Below are 25,000 nucleotides of genomic sequence, written 5' to 3'. Positions count from 1 at the left end.
TGTTAATGACCTGAGAGACAAGGCAAGGAGGGCATTTTACGCCATAAAAAGTAAACTAGACATCCCAATTAAAAAATACAGACTCAGACGCCACAGACAGACCTGGCTCCCAAGAGAAGACAGACTGTGCTCTCACTGCACACACAACCAAATAGAGACAGAACTGCACTTCCTGACTTCCTGCCAGTCATACGAAGACATCAGGAATACACACTTCCCACGGATTACGAAGGCAAGCAAGGACTTCAAAGACACTCCAGATGCTCACAAACTGCCATACCTGTTGGGAGAAATACAACAATGTGCGAACGCAGCAGCAAGATTCGTGACCTGTTGTGATGAGAGAAGGACCTCAAGCTCCCCATAGACCCATCCCCCATGGAAACACTCTTCACAATAATTGCTACTTTATTACTTTATTTATAACCCTACTTTTTTGTTCACCTGCTTTGGCAATGCAAATGTATATTTCTCATGCCAATAAAGCTTTATTGAATTGAATTAAATTGAGAGAGAGAGAGAGAGAGAGAGAGAGAGAGAGAGAGAGAGAGAGAGAGAGAGAGAGAGAGAGGATATAATACATAAAAAGAGAGAGAGAGAGAGAGAGAGAGAGAGAGAGAGAGAGAGAGAGAGAGAGAGAGAAAATACGGAGCAGAGAGAGTGATTTATGGAAATGATAGGAACTTCCTGTTGGTTGGAGCAGAGTAGAACATTCCTCTGTCTGAGTGTCTCCGCTGTGCTATCACACATTTCAGTTATGAGCACAGTTACAGAGACCACGCTGTCCTGTGGGTTTCATGTCCTTTTACATATATCTCAACATCCAATTACTAAACCTAACCGGCTTTAGAACTCTTCTAAATCTGTTATCTGGAATTCCTTTGTCAGCAAGTATAGACTACATCCCCCATGAACTCACAGCCAGAACTACAGTACATCTCAGTGAGTGCCACAGACAGAGACATCAGTTTGCCGAGCTATGTTGCAGCGAGAGAAAGAGAAAAGAGAGAGAGAGAGAGAGAGACTTTTGACTTTTAAAATACTTTTATTCTATCACTCAGACATGTCATAGTCAATCACAAACAATAATATTCTTTCCCTTTTTTTATATCAAACCAAACAAACAAAAACAAAGAAAATAAAACAGAAGGAAACAATCTGAAAACATTTTTTAGAGGACATCAAAAACAAATTACAGTCAATGCTTACAAAAATAATCAATGTTTATTTTATACTGAACCTTTGGGTCATCCCGGCATTTGCTCAGTCTATCAATGGAATATAGTTTCTGCTCACCTTTCTGAACAAGCTGCTCCAGAACATCTACCCTTTCCCCCTCTACAGATTGCAGCTAATCTCCATGGTAACTTCCTAGTACTCATTCACATCTATTTCAAAATCTGCATTTTTGTAACCAAAGGCCGTTCTTCCCACTCCATGTCCGGACATGATAGCTTAAAATGTCTGTGTTCCCCACACGTACATTTTTTTGGAGGAAAAGTGTATGACATATTCCTTCGCCTCCCGCATCAATCGCACAGCCACGTCCAAGTCATGATACTGTGCATTCAGAATCATGAAAGTTTGCCCTCTGAAGCTTTCCACATGAACCAAATCCGGCACTTTAGAGCCAAGTAGAACGGCGCAGTTTGTTTTGAATATCTGGACAGGATCCTCTCCACAATGTCATTGTCAGAACAAGGGGGTACATTCGAAAGAATAATCCTCTTGGAAGTTGAAGATAGGAGCAAAACTTGGACGTGTGAGTCTTTAATTATGAGTCCTTCCTCAATCAATTTATAGGCATAGGGCCTTTTACGATGGCTTTGTTCATACAGGAGGATGATTGATTGATTTTCCTACCAACTACTCTGCGTACTTCGAGCAAAACATGGTCCACCGTTACCGAGGCGTCCGGCACGCCCTTGCAGCCATGCCTGGCAGTGAGTCGGGCCTTGGTGGGATCACCTGGCATAACCATCTTAAAGCTACTTGATAGAAAATAAATAAACAAATGACCGGTAAACATGGGCAAAAACACTAATTGATAAAGCACTCTCAATCCAACAGTATCCGAGAGAGACAGAGAGAGAGAGAGAGAGAGAGAGAGAGAGAGAGAGAGAGAGAGAGAGAGAGAGAGAGAGAGAGAGAGAGAGAGAGAGAGAGAGAGAGAGAGAGAGAGAGAGAGAATTATAGGAATTTCACCAAGAAAACATGGGGTTCCATGAGAGAAGATCGTTATTTATATGTGAACGAGGTGGTGACAGGGAGCAAGGTCCAACTAAGAGCATATAACCAGGTCTAAGAGGACTAAGATTCAGAGACAGGGGACGTGGAGATTGAGAGGAAGGAATTTTGGATGAAGGAGGGAGGACGATGTGACCTAAGCACTTCATCAAGTTCTTTGCGGGGGCCAACAACAACTTCTCTCTCTCTCTCTCTCTCTCTCTCTCTCTCTCTCTCTCTCTCTCTCTCTCTCTCTCTCTCTCTCTCTCTCTCTCTCTCTCTCTCTCGCTCTCTCTCTCTCTCTCTCTCTCTCTCTCTCTCTCTCTCTCTCTCTCTCTCACACAGACACCCTCTCGCTCTAACTCTCTTTCCCTCTATATCTCCCCCTCCCCCTGTACCTCTCGGCCCCCCACTTACTCTCTTTTTCTCTACACCCAACTAGCCACTCACTTTACATTTATCTTGCTCTCTCTCCTCCATCATCTCTCTCGCTCTCTAGCTTGCTTTCTCTTTCTCCCTCTCGCCTCCATTACTTTATTTTGTTCTCTACTCTTCATGCCTTCTCTCTCTCTCTCTCTCTCTCTCTCTCTCTCTCTCTCTCTCTCTCTCTCTCTCTCTCTCTCTCTCTCTCTCTCTCTCTCTCTCTCTCTCTCTCTCTCTCTCTGTCTCTCTGCCACATCTGGTGTGTGTTAAGGGTCGGGGTAACCGAGCCGCTGTTATGACACGTCTGACTGAGATACAGGGGATCAGAGAACACACACACAAATACACACACACACACACACACACACAGACACAAACATGGCAGAGTGAGTGAGCGAGTGACTGATTGTGTGTGTGTGTGTGTGTGTGTGTGTGTGTGTGTGTGTGTGTGTGTGTGTGTGTGTGTGTGTGTGTGTGTGTGTGTGTGTGTGTGTGTGTGTGTGTGTGTGTGTGTGTGTGTGTGTGTGTGTGCGCGTGTCTGTGTGTGGGCAAGTCTAAATGTCATGTTCAGCTATCACAACATGTGTTTTCTTTTGTGCGTCCTGAATCACAGTGTGTGTGTCATTCCTTACACACAAGTCAACTGGACTCTCAAGTGGAATTCTTAACATTTTTCCCCCTTATAAACGTCGCCCGAGTAAAGTAATGATTCAGTCTACAAACATTTTGGAAGAGGTTCCAGCTTCTCTGTGTTTTCTATTCATTACACTATCCACATAGTGTCTTCGTGCAACAACTATGTGTCTCTCTCATTTTGACTTACATTGTTATTCTAAACAAATTTATTGTCCTTGTTGAGCACTTTGTATTTGTCTTTTGCACCATACCGCTCCATTAATTAAGTTCAGTTTGATTCGATTTCTTTGGAAATTACCCTGCTATTTAGTTGGAGATGCCTCACCATAGAAGACAGAGAGAGAATCAGAGGCACAGAATGAAAGAGAGAGGCGGAGAGAGAGAGAAAGAGAGAGAGAGAGAGAGAGAGAGAGAGAGAGAGAGAGAGAGAGAGAGAGAAACAGATCTGACATCGAGTGCCCATTGTTTAAATGTAACTTTCACATCTGTCAGCTGACCAGAGTTCAGGGTGAGGTTGGGTGGGCTAGGTCTGGGTGAGGGTGATGGTTTGTGGATTGAGTTTAAGGCAATGCTTGGGGTTTAGTGGGGGGCTGGGGTCAGGGGTCAGCAGACACCTCTGTGAAAGTGTTTTACTTCAGAACCTTCCAATGGATTTGCCGAGCGTTCATTCAGCGGCTCAGACCAGCATGTCATCCATCTTTCGTCGTCACGGAGACGACCCCCTGTACTCCACACCTGGATCGAGAAAAGGAGATCCCTACTCTGCTTGAAGGCTCACCGGCAGGATTCACAGAAAAACTACAGGCCTGGGATGTTAGGAAGATAGGCTGTGTGTGTGTATGCGTTGTGTGTGTGCATGCGCCGTTTGTGCGAGTGTGTGCATGTGTGTATGTACAAGTGTATGTCTGTATGTGAGTGGCTGTGTGCATTGATATGTGCATACAGACATTTTTGTGTGTATATATTTGGCGTGCATGTGTGTATGCGTGAGTGCGTATGTGTGAGTGTGTGTGCTTATGTGTGTGTGTGTGTGCGTGTGTGTGCGTGTGCCCATATATGTGTGTGCCACCGGGGGGTGGGTGCAGGTGGTTGATATTTCCTGTCAACCAGACCAGTACCAGTGTGCGTGGGGGTCCTGATGACTTTAGCAGATATACGCAGCTTGCCCACTGCATCCATCCGTCAACGGACGACGGAAGGCGTGTCTGACGGATGGGGGAGTGGTATTTGCAGACGGAGCCACGATCTGATTGGCTGACGGGTCCGTCGCAGCCTGAAAAGTTAAAATCTTCTCAACTTCTGAACGCAAGGGACGGAGCCAACGGAACGGACGGACCCACAATGCATTTCGGGATCGCCCCATGCAAAGTCAATGAGATCCGTCAACGGACGGATGCAGTGGGCAAGGGGTGTAAGGACCCCATAAAGTGGTGCCCGTATTGAAACAACAGCATAACATGGACCCTGTTGCGGGAAACACAGCGGCCCAGAGATCGAAGAGCATGACGTACATGTATATAAAACACACAACCTCACACACACAGGCATACACACTAACACATACACGCATTCACACACACACAAACACACACACACGCACGTATAAACACACACAAACACACACACACACAGGTAAATGCATACTCTCACACACGCAGGCACACACACACACACACACACACACACACACACACACACACACACACACACACACACACACACACACACACACACACACACACACACACACACACACACACATATATTCATGTAAATACAAAAACACAAAACAAACAAATATGCACAAACACCACACACGTAAAGCGTTAGAGTGAGCCTCCAGCACGTTCTTGAGGCGTGTCGACAACATAGGGGCAATGTGGGGAAGGATGTTGAGAGGCATAAGGGTGTGTGTGTATGTGTATGTGTGTGCATATTGATACAAATAGACCAGAATGCGCAATGTCGACATGCACATCAAAATGTCTATGCTGTTGTTATAGGACAGGTGTTTATTTGTTTATTTATTATATTCAGGATTTCCAGAGTTGTGCCTCTAGTTGGTCAGGAGTTGTGTCCAAAGTCAATCTAGATCCAGAGAGAGTTGTGTCCCAGGTCAATCTAGATCCAGAGAGGGTTGTGTCCAAGGTCAATCTAGATCCAGAGAGAGTTGTGTCCCAGGTCAATCTAGATCCAGAGAGAGTTCTGCACCAAGTCAATCTAGATCCAGAGAGAGTTGTGTCCCAGGTCAATCTAGATCCAGAGAGAGTTGCCACCAAGTCAATCTAGATCCAGAGAGACTAGTTGTGTCTACAGAGGCTTTAGATCGAGAGAGTCGGGTGTCACATCAGTCTGGATGGTCAGTGATTAACAGTGTAGTGTAACTGTCGGCGTAGACGTGTGTTTACTGGGTTGTACTAACAGAACAGTCCCTGTCACCTTTGACCCCTGACCTTTCACCCGGGGTACCAGAGGGACTCACTTTAGTAGATTTGGTTGAAAAGTAAAACACACACAATAAAAGACAATACATCCATCTATATCTTCTCTGATATCCTACAAATATCAGAGGAGTAGAGGGACTTAATCAAACATGATCTGAATGAACGAATGAATGAATGATGAAAGTGCTTTTCAGTTATATTAAATCTATAATACACTTGCATATTACATTTATTATTGAGGCTGTGTTCACTTGAGGATTGTGATGGAAATAAATATAAAATGTACAAATTATAATGCTTTTATATTTTTGTTATCATGATCATGAATTAATTAGGTTGTAATTAGGTTAATTAGTGATTAAAACCCAGTACCTCAGAGCGCATTACATCTACCTGGAGGAAGATGTGTGTCCCCCCCCCCCCCCAACTGTGTTAACCAATCAGAACAGAGCTAACCTCAGTCATCAATCAGCACCTCCGATCTCAAATATAATCACTTAATCAAATAGTTTAAAAAAAACTTGTGGGAGGAGGGGCATCACACCCGGAGAGCAAGAGTCAATCACACACACACACACACACACACGCACACGCACACACACACACACACACACACACACACACACACACACACACACACACACACACACACACACACACACACACACACACACACACACACACACACACACACACACAGCAGAAGGTCCCTCTGAGAGCAGGGATTTATCCCAGGTCCAGTCAAAGGAAATACCTTGCCATGATTTGTGTCCAGCCCACTGATGGTTGTACCTCTAATTTGCATCAGTGAGTCAATAAACTTAGGGAAGCGGGAGGGGGACTTTTACTTTGTAAACGTCCATGTCTTCCTCTCCTCTGTGAAGGGAAAGCGAGGGTTAAAAAAAGACACAGGCAGCTCATACAAGACACATCAATGATAGAAGAAGGGAATCAAACTGACATGTGTGGTCTGGCCGGGAACGTCTTCACCATGTCAGGCCAGGTCCCGGGGTGGCCTTTTCATCCCGTCGCCATGGTAACCAGACTGCCACCAGTGGCACTGAGGGTAATGAGCTGTCATTTCGGAGAGGGGAACCACAGGTACTTTTATTGAGTGACAGACGCACCAAGGTGAAGAAAATGGTCAGGATGCTTTTATGTCAAGAAAACCGGCCTATGCGTGTGTGTAGCTGAAATGGTTGGGGAGGTGGTACTGACTGCATGTGTTTGCCTGTTTGTGGGTGTTTGTACATGTCTATTTATGTGGGTTTGTTTGATTATGTATTTTCTATATGACTTGAGCGTTGCATGAGAAATCAGATGACATAATTGTATTATAAATGGATAGCATATTCTAGTTATTCAAATATATGTACATAATATACAAATCCCACATACAATTTAACATTAATCACATGTAACTTTACTCAAAGTTGTAAATATCTTCGCATGATTTACGCCGGTAGGCCTATATATTTTGTTTCATTCTTCTTCTTTTTCTAATTTCACAGTAGGCTATAACTAAGGAGCCACACTTTTTGTACTATTTGAAAATCTAACCATTTATAAACGTACAAATAAATGAGGTCCACGGTAGAAAAATGACATTATCTGTTATGTCTGCTTTGTTGTCTCTGTCTGGGGTTGTTTCTCTTCAAGCTCAGCGGTTCTTTAAATAGTACCACGTCAGATCCTTTAGAACAACATCCGCACTGATATCCTGGAGGTAATACCGCGTGTTTTCCTTGACTCAAAAGCTTTATTTTTGCTCACCGAACCCCCTGATAAAACAGTTTCCTGTGCGAAAGTACAACTTGGCTGACGGCGATTAGCACGACAGAAAGAGCGTGGAGAAAAAAAAAAAAGCAGCTGCCTGTTTTAGTGTCTCAAGCCCCCCCAGGTATGTCGAAACGATTTGTCAGGATCGATTTTGTCATTTAATTTCCATTGGAAGACCTTAATGAACTGACCACATTAGTCTACACAATATGTGTCGAATCGACCAGATGGCCTAGTTACCTCGGGCCTGCAGTACACCGTACTGCATAAGACACATGACTCCAGGTTTTTTTCTCCGTAATATACTATCCTTTGTACTTTTAACTGGCAAACACTTCAAGTCTGGCTCTGTTCAAATAAAGTAACCGCTCTTCACAACGTCATACAAATGCATGTTTGTCTGCCCTTGTAGCCTACTATTTGAACAAGCACAGACATACTGTCAGTGTCAGGTAATGTCGAGTTTCACGGCAACTGCTTAAATATCGAGTTTTTTTTCCAGGCTGAACTAAAGTAACGCATTGCACTGAATTAGTTGACATTATAAATATGCCAGTATAAAAGATGAGGTGCTTCTCCTTAAAGCGGTGATAGGGGGCAGTGTTCTCCTGTTCTACAGACAATCTCGCTCCCTCGCTCAAAGCATGGACCTATTAAAGAGGCAGGCGCTGTAATGGTAGGAAGATGCAGCTCCCGTTTGGCTCCAGGGTTACATGGGTCAGGCAGATGGTACGTGGCCCGCCATGTAGTGTCTCATTTTAACGTTCAGTCAATAGGAAACCATTATGTGTTCAACTTCATTAACCTCTCTGTTTACACTCACATGTCAATTTAAAGGGGTTAGAGGAGAATGGAAAACTTTAAGGGGAATTATATTATCTAAGCTGCCTGGGGACATTTGTTTGACTGTAGAATAAAGATGGACAAGGGCTGAATTGTTGTCGTCTACTCATAGGAAACCTTAAGAGAGACAAACAACAAAAAATGTCTGAGTGTTTAAAAGGACGCTAAAGTATTATTGAGGACTTGAGATCTCTGTGTGTCTCGCCACATTCAAGTGCCTATGTCTCCATCAAGCCCTCTTCTGAAGAAGAAAGAAAGAACGAAAGAAAGAACGAAAGAACGAAAGAAAGAACGAAAGAAAGAAAGAAAGAAAGAAAGAAAGAAAGAAAGAAAGAAAGAAAGAAAGAAAGAAAGAAAGAAAGAAAGAAAGAAAGAAAGAAAGAAAGAAAGAAAGAAAGAAAGAAAGAAAGAAAGAAAGAAAGAAAGAAAGAAAGAAAGAAAGAAAGAAAGAAAGAAAGAAAGAAAGAAAGAGAAAGAAAGAAAGACATTCCATTTCTAGCATTGTGTAGGAATCATCATTAAGTATTTAAACGTGCTGTAAGCGATATTTATTTGTTTAACAAAAGTGTAAAATAGCTCTATATACCAATAGCCATCGCTGATATAGAGTGTTTGGCCAGTATCATTGCTCTTCCAGTCCCTCGGCGGTGCAGTAAACAAAAAATAAATTCAGGTATCCCTTTCCCACTTTATCCAATCAGGAGACAGAACACGACAAAGAGGCGTGTTCACAGGCAGGCAGCAGGATTTCAATGGCGGAACAAAACATGCCAAGGAAATTAAAACAATTGCTAAAGAAATGAAAGCTGCCTGATTTCAAGAAATGTTAACTTTTTTTTATCTATAAGTGTTCTATAATTTTGCGTATATTTCTATATATATATATAACAAAAAATATATATATATCTAAATATATTTAAATATTTTTTATATTTGTCCCTGTAAGCCCAATGGCCAGTAAACTACTGTATTCATGCATTTATTATTTATTTTATACATTTATTTGTTTGCCTATTGTATATGAAAACTACAAGATGGAGGATGTAACTACTAAAGGGCTGATTATGGTTCCACGTAGACGCAACGCAAGGACCACGCAGACGCTTTGACACAGTCTTGAACCTGTTTTCGTCCTGCATCGGGTTTTAGTGAGTGGACCAATCACAGCCCTTGCTGCTACGTCGCCTCGACGCAAGGTTACAATTTTTGGGAGGCGCACGTCAGGCCCTTGCGGTGGACGCAAGGAGGGTCCGCAAGGACGTATTGGGTCCGTAAACCCCCTTGCATTGCGTCAACGTGGAACCATAGTCGGCACTTAACACATCACCACAGATTCAAGTACCTGTGTATTGTGGTGGTGACCAGAAGAGCCCTGCCTGTACACATGCCATCCAGTCATGTTAACATTTTGCCTTCATCCTCCAGCTTTTATCTATTTTACTCAAACCAGGGAAGAGATGACAAGAGGCTGATGAGACGGTGGTGTATTAGGTCGCTGTGAGGGTATTCCAAGTGGGAGCGTGTGTTTGATGTTGACGTCAGGAAGGGGTTTGGGGTGTGTCGGTCTTGTGATATGTCTCCTGTTGGAGGACATAGCCAACATCAAACAGCAACAACAAACACACACACACACACACGTGCATCTGCAGAGATGAATGCAATGTTCTATGATGTGCTTCAGTGAGTGTGTGAGGGAAGGTGTCTATATGTGTGTTTCCATCTACATGGATATTCCCATGCATTTTTCTGCATGGTGTGTGTGGTCTACACTGTTTCGTATTGTCTGCCTTCAGCACTTTTGTGTGTATAATCATGGTTGTGTGTGCTATGTTTGTCTGTGTGTATTTTGTGCTGTCTAAGATATGTATGCATATTCTGTACTGTGTGTTGTCTGTGCCATGTATGTGTATTAAGTACTGTGTGTTGTGTCTGCATTCGGGTGCGGCGTTTATACAATACCAAGCTCAATATAGTAACAACATTTCTAACCCCAAGGTCTATAATAGACGCCTCTGTCTGGTCTCTGGACCGGAGCCAGGAACCCAGCAGACCAGAGGTCTCTCTTCACCAGATGCCAAAGCAGAAGATCCCAGGATGAGGTGGCAGCGGAGCAGTACAGTCACTCGAATGGTGCCACCATAAATAACCGCTTTCATTGTGGTGAGTGCTTCTCTATCTTTATTTCTCCTTAGTCCCTCCCCCCTGCACATAGCGCCTTCCCAGCCCAGCCTTTAAAATAGAAGTAGTCCCTAGACAGCCCAGGCAGTCACATGACCCCGACAGATAAGAGTGGAGCCATCTTTATGCGCTCTCGCTCGGGCTCCTCTTGTTAAAGTTGGAGTTGTCGTCTAACGTTCAGCCTCTGTCCTTAAGCGACATAGCAAAGGGCCATAAACCCTTCCACTCTGGATCCCAGGGCTTTTCCCAGACTCAAAGACAGAACAGAAAGAATGAGAATAATGGGAAACGGATCTCCCTGTTCTCACTAATCAGAAGCAGAAACCAGGAGACCTAAATTGTGACTAGCGTGTGGGACAGAGGAACAGTGAATTGTCATTTATGGGGTTTTCCCATTGAGGTTTTCCGTGTATCAGTGTTGTTTCAGGACTATTGTCTCCAACTTTTACTGTCAGATAGAATTATCCTCAAAAATAAGCAGTTTGTTCACTCATAGGAGCAGATTTCATACAACATTGCTAATAGTTATAATAGTTAGTTTGGATATTTAAATACTATATTAAAAGGAAAATATATGTTTGTCAACTGAACAGAACTGAACTTTACTGCTCTAGAATAATAAGATGATTTGAAGAGCTGGCACGCTACAGAGGGACTCTCTGGCCTATTAACTAGCTAGCTCGTTATCAGCCTTCAAAGCTATTGCCTTAGAAGTGCAGCCAAAGTTTTCATTATTTTATCATTAGCTATCTTGTTAGGTTTATTGAGTATACTAGGCTTTATTCTGAACTAACCAATATACAAATGTTTATAACTCTGAACACTAGCACGGTGAAGTCACTGCCAGTCTCAGTGTCGTGGTTAGTGGCTAAAAATGCGTTCTCTTGCTCACAAGCTGTTCAAGAGCTAGCATGCAACACACATTTTCTCCCGAACAATTGCTAAATTGCTACCAAGTAAACCGAAGAGCTCAATTCCTCCCCTAATAAGCGGCAGCAACCAGCTGAGCTCCTAGACTTGGCCTGCCAGCGGATCGGCCGGTATCTGGCGCTGGAACTCTGTGTGAGGCCCCCTTCGCCCCCCCCGCCTCCTTCCCCGGCTATAATGAAAAGTGTTATGAATGTATGTGTCTTAATTCTGTTCTCTTTTTGTCTGTGGGTGGCAAACCGAAGGGGTGGGCCACACGGCAGGGGGGCATAGAGGGGGACAGAGGAGAGCAGGTCCAGTCGAACGCTGAGCCGCACTAAGCCGGTTTGTTGAGGTCACGTTAGCACCAATAGGGGATTAGGGTGGTTCAGATCAATGTCTGATTGGGATCTTTCTCCCGGCCATTGCCTCCCTCTGTCTGCGGAGAATGCGGCCAAAGCCGCGCGATTTGTACTTGGGGAGTAGAAAGGCTGCCCCCCCAAGCACGGGGGACAAAGACACACATTAGCTCAGTTTTGCCGTTTTATTCTGCATCAGCGGCCAGCCTCGCGGTCCAATGGATCAAACGCATGAAGACCTGACTGATGCTGCTCTCTCTCACACACACATGCTAGCTTACCCATGCGCACAAACGTCTGCATTTGAAAACATGCACACGGACACAGGCAAGCACACTGAATGCTGCACTTTTTGCTATTTTGTGCTTTAGGTTCATTTGCCTTTGTGTCAGTGTGTGTTTGATTATTTGTTTTTGTGTGTGTGCGTGTGTGTGTGTGTGTGTGTGTGTGTGTGTGTGTGTGTGTGTGTGTGTGTGTGTGTGTTTGTGTGTGTTGTGTTCATGACATTGTAAGGGAGCTGATGTGTGCATTCGTGTCTTCTCCCTCTTTTTATTTATTTCTCTTTCCACACATATTTGGGTGTTTGCCAAATGTCCGTAAACATTTATCCATCTGTGTGTTCATGTTAATCTCTCCTTTACGCCTGCAGCACAAACGCACACACACAAACACACACACACACACACACACACACACACACACACACACACACACACACACACACACACACACACACACACACACACACACATGTAAACATGTATTTAATAACGCTTTGGTTAAAAGCATTTTACAACAATACGATTATAATAATGAAAACAATTACAGCACACATTCTTATTAGTAAGCCTAGTAGCAGCATTAGTAGTACAAATAGAGTGGTGTTAATATAATTCTCATTAGGAGGAAATGTTATTAGCATCGGTTTCTGAAGGTCAGTTTTAAAGATAAGCTCAACCTAGCCTTCACCGAGGCCTAATTGTGTGAACTACAATTCCGAGAGCTGAGGCAAATGTTGTGTTTATCACTTCATCAGCTTACCATGGAGATGATCCAGTCCCAGAGCGCTCTCAAACAAACATACCCCTCCATCATGAACCACGGAGTCGTCCGCTTGGTCAACAGTACGCCTTATCTGCCTCCTCTTCTGCTCTGCTCGGAGCACGCGCTCTTGGTCCCAAAATAAATGCCTCTGTGAGAGAGGTGTCCGTCACATAAGTGAGAGTGACTCCCACTCACGTCTCTGCAAACACACTTTTGACCTCTGCAGGCTCTCGGAGGCACACCAACATACGGGGTGGAATCAGCACCTTAAAACAAAAGTATCTGTTCAGATCGCAGTGGTGCATTTGTAAAATTGGTAAAAAGCTCACAAATATTATGCATTAATATTTTTGTTTTATTTCAAACTTGTTGATTAGCAAACATTTAACAAACTGAAATGTGAACAGATAATGCAATAATATATCAATAACTAAATTTAATTCAGTTGTACTTGTATAGCCCTTAATCAAAGTTGTAGTCTCAAAGGGTTTACCAGGCCATATATGTATGACAGCCCCCAACACCCAGCCCCCCAGAGGGCAAGAAAAAACTCCCTTAATTAGCTAGGAAGAAATCTTGAGTAGGAATTCTGAGAGGGGGGTCCCTCCTTCCAGGGATGGTAAGGAGTGCCATTGGTGCCATAATTGACATAAATACAAGCAAACATTTGGAATCATTGTTAATAAAAAATATATAACTAAATAGGGCCTATGGTGATAGGTTGCTGGCCGCTTAACCATTGCGGGAGTCCAGGCACAGCAACATGCCAGGCATCCAGTCACAGTCATCGCAACCTGCCAGGCATCCGGTCGCAGTTCTGCAACACGCTAAAACAGTCAGAATTATGAATTTGATGGGGTAAGGTGCAGAGAAAACATGTAGACAACAACTGCTATCTAGTGCCTAGATTAGATTAGGATTGCTAATCAGCAGCAGCTATCTCAGCAAGAGCAGCTGTGGCACCCCTAGGTGCCAAACAAAAGACTGAAGAGAGCCGAGTCAGCTTCCCTAATTACAGGTGGCAGACTATTCCATAGATAGGGAACTAGATAGGAGATTGCTGTTTCCTGCTGATTTATCTTTGTATATTTTATATATATGTGGTGTTTGACTTTTGTGTCGTATCCAATTAATAACATGGGTCACTAAACTTCAAACACCCAAATAAAGGCCAAAAAGTGAATATGATAAATAGAAGTGAGGGAAGAGAAGAAAAATTATAAAGAGGAGACACGTGCAAAGGGGATTCAGCGTTGAAGGCAGAACGTATCGATCAAGTTTGTCAGTAGAGCAAATTAGTTTTCAACAGGATCGTGCACAGGATCCTTACACATCCTTTTACTCTCTTCAAATAAGTATGTGAGGGTAAAAAATAGTTTTGCTCAGTTTTTAACATGCCAACGGGGAAATAAATGGTTTCATTGGTTCTTATGGAAACTCATTTTCCACTGCCATACTTTAAGTTTTACTTTATTTAACCATAAAAAATAAAAGGGCCAGAGTTTTTTGAATGATTCTTGAGGGTCAATTAGGTAGTGTGCAGGGCTTAGACGCAGTGTGCTACAATGCGCTGCCCTGCCTCCACTTTTACGCACCCCAAGTAAGTAGTGTGTATTTCTGTGGTTGTGTCTGTATGTGTTCGTGTGTCTGTGTGTGGTTGTGTGTGATTGGGTCATAGGGTCAGGGTGTGTGCGTGTTTGTGTGTGTTTTGGTATGTGTCTGTGTGTATGCGTGCGAGTGGGATTGTATGTGTGAGGCTGTGTGTGTGTCTGTGTGTGATTTGGTGGGAGGGTCAGGGGGTTTGTGTGTGTGTGTACTCTACCTCCCCCTGACCAGCTCCCGCCCATCAGGTTAGAAGTCATTATTAAATGTTTGCCTACCAGCACTCTACTGGGGATGAATTAATCTAGGGTCAAAGGTCAGGGGGTCAACACACTTAAGTGGATTATATATATTTAACAGAGTCAGCCCGCGTCTGCTGAAGCCGTTGGCACGATGCAGTGAACGATTATGTCAGTGTGACTGAGGACTACAGATTTTTATGTCAGTGTTTTATAACCTACTCATCATATCATCATATAATATATAATATATCTCCTCCACCCATAAATCAAACTGTATATAGCGCTCTTCATGCAACTTGCAATACAACAGAGAAAGATAAACCCAATTTCCTGTCTTAGAACAATACATTTCCTTTTATTTATAATAAAAGGAAATTTTATTTTATGGAAAGAATTTATACATTTGAGAGGATGAATTTGAGAAGAGGACACATTAAGTGATTAGAGGAATAGCTTGCATCATTCCAGCTACTACGTAAAAATTCGGAACTTTCTAATATCGGAATACTCCAAACCAAACTACACCTCTTACAAAATATAAAATCAAGCCAACCGACCTGGCAAACCGTCACACAGTGTTTGCCAAAGGATCAACACTTTTCATTGTTGCTGGTAACGATAGCTACCTTTCATGAAACACACCTCTTGACCCTTGACCCTAAACCAGGGTAGTCTCCCCTGCCCCCGAACAGCTCAGATTAGGACGTTAAATCATAAATACTCATTAATTAACAATAAGTGGCTCAACTGGCAAACAGAATAAGATTGCTTTGAAATCACTTTCAAAACGCACATTTCTACTTTATTTATTGGAAAGTAACTTATGTATGTTATTTCCATTTTATTCTTTTTTTTGTCTTTTCTTCCTTTGCCTTTCTCTTTCTCGTTCTCTCGATTCCCCGTTCTTTCTGCGTTTGTGTGTGTTTTACTGATGAGGTTTTTAGGTGTAACAAAATGTAACAGAGCGATTGGCAGCACCCCTGGTTTGTGACCACGAGAGCGACCAGCGAGAGAGAGAAAGAGAGACAAGGATATAGAGTGGGTGATAGAGAGAGAGAGAGAGAGAGAGAGATAGAGAGAGAGAGTGAGAGAGAGAGAGAGAGAGAGTGAGAGAGAGAGAGAGAGAGAGAGAGAGAGAGAGAGAGAGAGAGATGGATATAGAGTGGGAGATAGAGAGAGAGAGAGAGAGAGAGAGCCATAGAGAGAGAGAGCGAGAGACCGACAGACAGAGAGGGAGAGAGAGTGAGAGAGAGGCATGGACACAGAACGGGAGAGAGAGGTAGGGCCCAAGAGGTTCCTAGGCTCTGCAAACCACTTCAGCTCTCACTTGAGTGCTCCTCTTTGGGCCTTTACTCACACAAGACACCCCCCCCTCTCCCCTCCCCTGCACCCTCCCACCCCAGACCCCAGAGACCATACGATTGAAATTCCTCTACTAGGCAAGACCCCCGCCCTCTTGCCCCTGTGCTCGGCACACACTGAGGGGCGTTCTAAACGCATTAACACCAAATCAATGGCAAACAGTGCAGGGGAGGTGGGGGTAAGATCGCCTTAGCAACATAATCTATACTGGCTGACAGGGAGGGAAGGTGGGGGAATCACACGCACACACACATGCACACAAAACGGAGCCCGCGGAAGGCAACAAAACCCCAAAGTGAACACAGAAGAAACTGTTCCCTTTTTCTCCCACAGCACAATCTTCTACACTAAATCCTCTCCTCTACTCTCTCGCTCCCTCGTCCCCTCGCCCCCTCTCCTCTCCGTCCCCCGTCCCCCTCCCCTCTTCCACCACCAGAGTAGGGCTGTGCGGGGCCGGCTGACCAGCCTGTTGGGATGGGAAGAAGTAGAAGAGGAAGTTGAAGAGGGTAAAGAGGTTGGTCATGGTGATGATTGCGGGGAAGATGAAGAGGATATTGATAGAAATAGATAAGGATGATGATCTACGTTAAAGGAATTGATCATTTAAGTGCCGGGTAAGGATGATTATTTTTACCCAACAGGACTCATCATAATCCAGCCCATGCCAGTGAGCAAGGTCATACCATAGTTGTGTGTGTATTAGTGTGCATGCGTTTGGGTGTGTCAGTGTGTGTGTGTGTGTGTGTGTGTGTGTGTGTGTGTGTGTGTGTGTGTGTGTGTGTGTGTGTGTGTGTGTGTGTGTGTGTGTGTGTGTGTGTGTGTGTGTGTGTGTGTGTGTGTGTGTACCTCAGGGAGCGTATCTCAGAGTGCAGCAGGGTAATTAGCCAGGGGCAGATCTGCGTCCACCAGCAGGCTGTGAGGACCTATGGCCTCGCCGACACGATCGGCCTATTGAGGGCCGAGCCGGCTTTAATTAGGAGGTCATTAACAGCCAACCACCTCTCTCCATGTGACCACACAATGCCCACCCGCTCACGCCCACCTGCCACAAGATCCAGACTTAGACACACACACACACACACACACACACCCACACACACACACACACACACACACACACACACACACACACACATACACCTCCTCTCAAAGTGGTTGGAGCTGGACCTACCCACACACACCCATACAAACCTGTCCTCAGTTCAACTTTCATCACTGCGGACTAGAAACTCATAGATAAAACTTAACAGAGCTTGATAGGAGTACATCATGATACACAATATACTATATGCATACCTGAGATATATGGAGAAGAGATAGAGGGGGATAGGGTGGACTAAGGAGTAAAGGACTGTTGCATTTCCAACTGTCACTTCAAGAAACAGCCGACCATGAGAAGAAAATGCCCCAATCTATTACCGAGCCAACGTGACAGGGGGAAGGGGTAACCGAACAGTTTGGAAGGAAAAAGGAAGAAAGAGGGAAGGAAGGAAGGGAAGGAAGAAAGAGAGTGTTGCCAGAAAGAGTCTAAAGTGGGTCTAAAGTGAGATAGAGTGAGTTTAAAGGTGGGGAACAGGGACGTGACAACAGAGAGAGCGCCCGGGGAAGAGAAAGAGGGATTCCTCGGCCCTTTTGATTCCGCGCCCTGATTTCACACTCGCCACAAAGACCTTTGGGGACGTTTCATCCTTTTCACGTTTCCTCGCCATTTATGCACCGCTTATTCTGTGAGCCGTGGTGCGCCCTGCGAAGGAGGTGGGTGGGGTGGGGGGGGGGGGGGGAGTCAGGAGCAAGACAGCGAGGGAGAGAGAGAGGAGTCATCCCCCCCCCCATTCACAGCTTTATAAATCACCCCAGCATGCGCCCACCGTGGCCAATCGGCCAATTACACCCCCCCGACACACCGGGGCTGATAAAGAAGGCGTCGGACAATGGGATCACAGCCCAGATAAACGACCCTTTAATGGAGTCCACCACAAAACAGGCCGGACCCCGCAGCCCACTTACGTATTCCATCACTCCACCGGCCCCGCGCTTCCTCTAGCTCAACTGCTGCAGCTGGGGCTGGGGGGGGGGGGGGGGGGGGAATGACTGGGTGCTGTGGCACGGTGGAGCTCCACTCCCCCCCCCCCCCCCTCTCAACAGCCCAGCTCCTCCACCACCAGAGGCCCCTTTCAGACTCCTGGCTGAACAAAAGCATCTGTTGCCATACTGTGGCGTTCAGAATAACACCCCCCCTCCTCACCCATCCCGACGTCAGCCCTCCCGCCTCCGCCAGCCCACGCACCCTCCTCGACCGTACACACAGACACACGCACGCACGTATATTATACACACATGATATACTTGCATGCAAACACAAACGCGCACACACACACACCCCTCCAGTACACACATACACATCTGACTCTCCAGTAAACAAACACACAGACTCATTGTGTACACACACACAGGCACACACACACACACAAATATTCCAAGGCGAGGATGAGGATCCCACAGAGAGAGTGATGAAGAGTCCATATTCTCACCTTGTGGCACCGCCTTTGTCCCCCTCCCTCTCTCCCCTGCTCCCTCTCTCCCTCCCTCCCTCCCTCCCTCCCTCCTCCCTCCCGCACTAAGAGATTCACTATCCATCTTCATGTCCATGGGACAAACAAGGGAGAGAGACAGAGAGAGAGAGAGAGAGAGAGTGAAGGAGAGAGAAAGACAGACACACAGAAAGACAGACACACAGTGAGCATGAAAGAGACAACGAGAGAAAGACAGACAGAGAGAGAGAGAGAGAGAGAGAGAGAGAGAGCAGCTGCATGGTGGTCCAACCCTCTACCTTTGAAGGGTCATTTTTGTCTCTCTCTCTCTATCTCTCTATCACTTTCTCGTCTATCCCATGGATCTCGCTGATTCCAAAACACAAACAATCCCACTCCCCCTCACTCAGCCTCCTCATCCCAAGGACCCCCCCCTCATCCCACCCTCACCCCCCAGAGAGAGAGAAAGAGGGAGAGGGGTGAAGAGAGGGTAGACCGAGAGAAAGAGATTGACAATATGTGGTACTGTTATTATTTGAGGAATGTTGTTTGCTTGAATGATTATGCACATTTTGGCTTATATCTTCATTGTTGGATGCACTTATTGTAAGTGTCAATGTAATGTGTGATGGAAAAGATACGAGAGAGAGGGATTCAAGGATTCGTGTTATATTATAATAAAATGAAAACGGGTCTATCAATGTTTCAAACTGGGTCATTTTTTGCTTGACTCATAAGTCTACAAGGTTGCTGATGTAATGTAGAATAGGTTCAAAACATTTTTTTTTTTTAAAACAATTACAAATAATGAATTACAGCACATTTCCCTGTTGCATGTATGACAAAATAGTATATTGCAACACAAACCAAGCAATAATTAGTATGCATAGTTACAAGTCCCACTAGCTTGAAATGTTTATTATTTAAGTCCATCTTCCATAAAACATTGCGATAAGAACCCCATGAGAAGAGAGAGAGATGGAGAGAGAGAGAGAGAGGGAGAGAGAGAGAGAGAGATGGAGAGAGATAGAGAGATGGAGAGAGAGAGAGAGAGAGAGAGAGAGAGAGAGAGAGAGAGAGAGAAAGAGAGAGAGAGAGATAGAGAGATGGAGGGAGAGAGAGAGAGAGAGTGAGACAGCAGCCCCTCCTCGCTCATCCCACCAGAAGAAAGGAGTAGGCTATCTATGAGACTAATAGTTCTTTGTCACCACGAAGAACCGACGAATAGACGACCACGGCCAGCTGCAGGTGCAAAGAGAAGGTGTCACTAAGTTCACACCCACACCCTCCCCCTCCTCCCCCCTCGCCTCTCTACAGCTGAAGTGGACTGGACCCTGGTCCCCCTCAACCATCATCCTCAACTTGTCGCACACACACACACACGAGTCTGGTCAGCTGCGTTCACCACATGCATGCTGGGTAATGTGGTAAACCCTGCCCCTTAACCCCTACTCTGCACCTTGCATCTTGTTGCCCTGAGATGTCACAACCCTCTTTCATACCCTTTTATTTCATACCCTTTTATTTATTGCTCTCTCTCTCTCTCTCTCTCTCTCTCTCTCTCTCTCTCTCTCTCTCTCTCTCTCTCTCTCTCCTCTCTCTCCACCTCACTCTGTCTCTCTCCCCCCTCTTTCTCTCTCTCTCTCTCTCTCTCCCCCTCTCTCTCTCTCACCCTCCCAGTCTCAACCTCACTCGCTCTCTTCCTTGCTCTTGCGCTCCACACTGTGTACCTAACCTCCTTCCTCAGTCAATCTTAATTAATTAAGGAGCAATCCAAAAAAACAAGTCCTCCAAGACAAATACTTTCTCCTTTGGGGATAAGGACATGGTGGGGTCATTAAGTAGCCTCTAAGCCCTGTAACCAGCCCACGTCTTTCTAAGAAGCAGGGACACTCTGGGGCTAACGTGTGTTTCAGTGATTCAGATGGAGATAGGATCTTCTTGTCTACAGTATCGCGTTAACAGCTCTAGAGAGAGGCAGTTCCTCTTGTCATTCAGCGTTCAGGACTCAGGGAAAAAGGCATCTTTCAGGCTCTACTTAAAACACATTCACGTCCCTCCCAGTCTGCCTTTTTTGTTGTTTTTTAAATGACGAGACTTTGAAGTGTGTGTTTAACATTCAGGTTTGGTTTCTCTCTCTCTCTCTCTCTCTCTCTCTCTCTCTCTCTCTCTCTCTCTCTCTCTCTCTCTCTCTCTCTCTCTCTCTCTCTCTCTCTCTCTCTATCTCTCTCTCCCTCCCTCTCTTTCTCTCTCTTTCTCTATCACTTTTTCTATCCCAGTCTCACCTCCCCCCTCCCGAGAAATCTTTGTCTGCATGCTCCTCTCCAGGCCTCATTGATACCGGGCGGGGGTTTGGGCATGAGGGCGTGGGGGGGGGTCGTATGGGTGGGGATCGATTTGATTCTAATCGGAGCATGAAAAGAACATGATCTAACTACTCTAGTATATTTAGGCTTCCTCTCTCCCTCTCTCTCTCCCATCTCTCCCTCTCCACTCCCCCGATCCCTCGTCGACACAATGAGGCTGGCCAATTTAAAAAGCTTTGAATGTCTCGTCAATGACTTTGTGAATACAAGAGAAGAGAGAGACGCATGGAGAGGTAGAGAGCCACAGAGAGCGAATGAGAGAGAGAGCGAGGGGGAATGAATGAGAGAGAAAGGGGGCGAGAGAGAAAGAGAGAGGGGGGGGGGGGGGTGTGTTAGTATGTGTGTGTGGGAGAGGGTTGGAAGAGAAGGCAAATGAGAGGGGGTGAATGACATAAAAAAAAACAAGGAGAGAGTAAGTGTGAGCGGGTGGAAAAAGGGGCTAAAGAACTTAGAAAAAGCCGGCCAGGGTACAGAGACATATAAATTCAGGGGGTTGTTTAAGCGTGGGCGGGGCTCATTTGCATGACAGCGTGGTTGGAATGGGTCTGACCCGGCCGGCCTGACGCTGGCCCGGCTGCAGCCCGCCTCATTGACTCTGCATCCACACGTTGTGGGGACCGCAGGGCCCTGCCGCCATGTGTAGACCTCCTGGTACACGCCGAGCCAGCCAGACCCTATGTCTCTGCCACAGGCAGGGCCCGGGCCCGCACGCACACCACTCAAACACTCACACACACTCTGACACACACACGCACACACACTCAGACACATAGGCATACACACACAGTCATGCACACACACACACACACAGTCATGCTCACACACACACACTCTTACACACACACACACTCATACAGACACACTCACTCACATACATACATTCACATGCATAAAATACACACACACACAAATATACATACACAGATACACACACACTCATAGTGCATGCTCATGCATAGACACACACATACACACACACAGACAAAGTAAAAGTTGAGTAGCACATACTCGCGCACATGCATAAACACACATTCTCCACGCACACATACACACTATGCACACGGCAGGTGCAGTAAAGCCTGTGCACGTGCAGACACATCAACACGCTTCACTTGATGCTTCATGATTCACTGCAACAGGCAGGTGAGGGAGGAGGGAGACGGAGGGGGTGAGCTAGGGTGTAAGTGGGAGGAGGGCTATAAGCACTGCCGTCTGCATACAAATCTCCCCCAGCCCGTCCTCCTCCCTCTCTCTCTCATCCCAAACACACACACACACACACACACACGCACACACACACACACACACACACACACACACACACACACACACACACACACACACACACACACACACACACACACACACACAACCACACACACACACACACACCGAGAGCCGACAGACCATTTGTGTGTGTTTAGGGGCTGGATCAGGCAGGGGATGATGCTCAGTCATGACCTCGTCTGTCTGAGGATGAGTTTGGCTGCAGCTGTCCCAACCGCCTCGGCTAACGCTCAACTATGTGAGAAAGACGGTGTGTTTGGAGCACTTGTTTGATGGGTAAAGAATACTGGTTTAAACTGGGTGTGAAACACTTGTTTGATTTCTTGTTTCTCTGCTCTGCGGCAAGTCCTGGGAATGCTGAGGTAGATCCTTTTTATAACATTTTTTGATCAATAAAGTTGTTATATTTATTTTTTGTATTAACTGAGGAGTAAGCAATAATGGAAGATTGATTTAAACTTTGTGTATTAAGTACTCAACTTGTATCAGAACACAAGAATATATACATTTTGATAGGGTGGATTCTAAACCGATATATTCTGGGAAAGTAGCTTCTGTCCATTCTATGAAATAATATAAACAAGTAACGCTATGTTCTGTCTTTGATCTCCCGAACACTCTCGGAGAGAAGAACATTCTAGAAGCAGCTGCCCACCGAGGGCCAGTTCCTTCATATGATGTCATCAACGAGCCGGGCAAACAAAGATGTGCCTCTCGGATAATAATAATCAGCCCAGAGTTCACAGCACTTCACCAGTAGTGCCCATGGATAATAGAGTGTAGGGTTAGGGTAAGGTTAGAGTGTGTGTTTGGTGCCTGCTCCCAAATCCAACCCCCATGGGTTTACCTTATTTACATAATTGATTTATGTTTGGGTTAAACTAAACATGAATGTTCAAAGCATTTATTCATTATTTATTAATTATTATTTATTAGTTTATTTATTTATTCATTTATCTATCTATTTGATGCAAACTAAATTTTTATGAGTTTTCTAAAGGGAATCCTGGTATGCCTTCATAAAATGTGTTTATTCATTTATTTTAGATAAATAGTATTACAAAAGGATGCATTTAATTCTCTATCCTATCAATCCTCAATCTACAATTAAAATTAAATCGTATATACTACTCAACACTACTAAAATGGTACGGCCTACTGATTGCAACTGGTGATGTAGGAGCATGCAACCTCATGCCCTTGCTCTACATTATTTTGTTTTACTGGATCGCCAACTCTGCCTTGCTCTGCTGTAAGTAACCAAGAGCTCAAATGTCTTTCGCATAACGGACAACAAATGATGCGGATAAATGCTGGATGTCAGAGCAATGGTGTGTGCTCTTGTGTGTGTGAAAAAAAAAACTGTGTGTGTGTGTGTGTGTCATTGCAGTGAGAGAGTGTACATCTCAAGCGAGGGGTTACCGAGACAGGCCGGCTGCCTATGAAGAGATACAAGGACGATAATGTGCCAAGAAAGTGACAGTAAACGAACCCCAAGCTTTTGTCATTAGAGGGGAATAGGAGCGCAGGGAGAGGAGACTATTTGAGAAATAAATATATAAGGGCTGTACGCCTAAGTGCCAACCGCTTTGAGGATAATACGGTACAGAGGAAGATGGGAATAATCGGATCGCTCTTCATCAACTTAACAAGCTCAGAGTCTTGATGCGCCGTTTCACACGCCGCTGACACGTCGAATTTTCCCCGACATTTTCAGTAAAGTCTCACGCTGATCGTAATGTTTGGGAAAGTTTTTCCTATGTTGGGGTGGGGGGAGGTTCTGCAGTATACAGGCATTTGTAGACGGGGGGGGGGGGGTGTTCTACAGTATACAGGAAGTCGAAGGCGGCGGAGGGGGGGGGGGGGGGGGCGCTGTCCTAATGAATACAAGAAGTTGCAGAGGGGGGATGTTCTACGTGAACAGGAAGTTGCAGTGTGTGTCGGAGGCGTGTTAGCCCTAACTAGCTGGAACAGATATCTCCATAAAAAACACTCAAGTCCAAAATTCCCACCTAATCCCAGGGGAGGGCTGTGATTTGGACAATAAATCTTAAAGGTTCTTTGTTTATTTCATCTGGTTTAAGGTCTTTCGGAGTGCCCACCTGCTCCTCTATATCTTTGCATCGAGAAAAAGCAGCATTTGAGAAAAATCAAAATAAATAATGTTAATTTAAATGGCTGCAATGGTCGGGCTGTTGGTTTAGTGGGATGCAGATTACGGCGGGCGCTGGTTTAAAGAGGTGGTTCACTAAGAACAGCCCAGGACAAAAGAGAGAGGGCCGGGCCGCACATTCCAGCCCCATTCCGCTTCAGCACACAAGCTCAATCCCTCGGATTTCCCCTTTCAACGCTCCGAAATGGCGACTGTGTCACCTTCTCTTAGCAGAGAGAGAGAGAGAGAGAGAGAGAGAGAGAGAGAGAAGAGTCCTCTCTCTCACGCACGCTCTCTCTCTCGCTCGCTCTTGTGTGTCTCACAGGAAGTCATATTCTCTGTGTTGGAGAGGACGGGAGGGATGAGAACCTGTCACATTAAGGCCTCACCGCAGGGGGCTTGGACCACCGCACCATTTATAGAAACAACTCTATTAAATGACTGATTAGCTGCTCTGTGTGTGTGTGGGGGGATGGGGGGGGGGGGGGGGGGGGGGGGCTGTGTGTGTGTGTGTGTGTGTGTGTGTGTGTGTGTGTGTGTGTGTGTGTGTGTGTGTGTGTGTGTGTGTGTGTGTGTGTGTGTGTGTGTGTGTGTGTGTGTGTGTGTGTGTGAGAGAGAGA

At 45.3% G+C, this 25,000-nt stretch overlaps 2 long non-coding RNA genes across 2 annotated transcripts in view; one reads left to right on the top strand and one right to left on the bottom strand.

The window, feature by feature from the left end:
* Nucleotides 1-1,057: 1,057 nt before the first annotated feature.
* Nucleotides 1,058-13,006, bottom strand: LOC130392699 (uncharacterized). Its single transcript, XR_008897054.1, has 3 exons — nucleotides 12,836-13,006; nucleotides 6,691-6,803; nucleotides 1,058-6,605 (listed from the first exon to the last, which is right to left on the bottom strand). It is a non-coding gene; the product is annotated as an uncharacterized LOC130392699 (long non-coding RNA).
* The window catches only part of LOC130392700 (uncharacterized), a 27,517-nt gene continuing 9,971 nt past the window's right edge, over nucleotides 7,455-25,000 (top strand). The window contains exons 1-2 of the long non-coding RNA XR_008897055.1: nucleotides 7,455-7,629; nucleotides 10,347-10,511. This is a non-coding gene — a long non-coding RNA (uncharacterized LOC130392700). The remainder of the gene's footprint in view (nucleotides 7,630-10,346; nucleotides 10,512-25,000) is intronic.

Source organism: Gadus chalcogrammus, chromosome 12 (assembly GCF_026213295.1).
Source record: "Gadus chalcogrammus isolate NIFS_2021 chromosome 12, NIFS_Gcha_1.0, whole genome shotgun sequence".
NCBI classification, from domain to species: Eukaryota; Metazoa; Chordata; class Actinopteri; order Gadiformes; family Gadidae; genus Gadus; species Gadus chalcogrammus.
The sequence above is the reverse complement of the archived record's forward strand: the minus strand, read 5'-3'. Positions and strand labels throughout refer to the sequence as shown.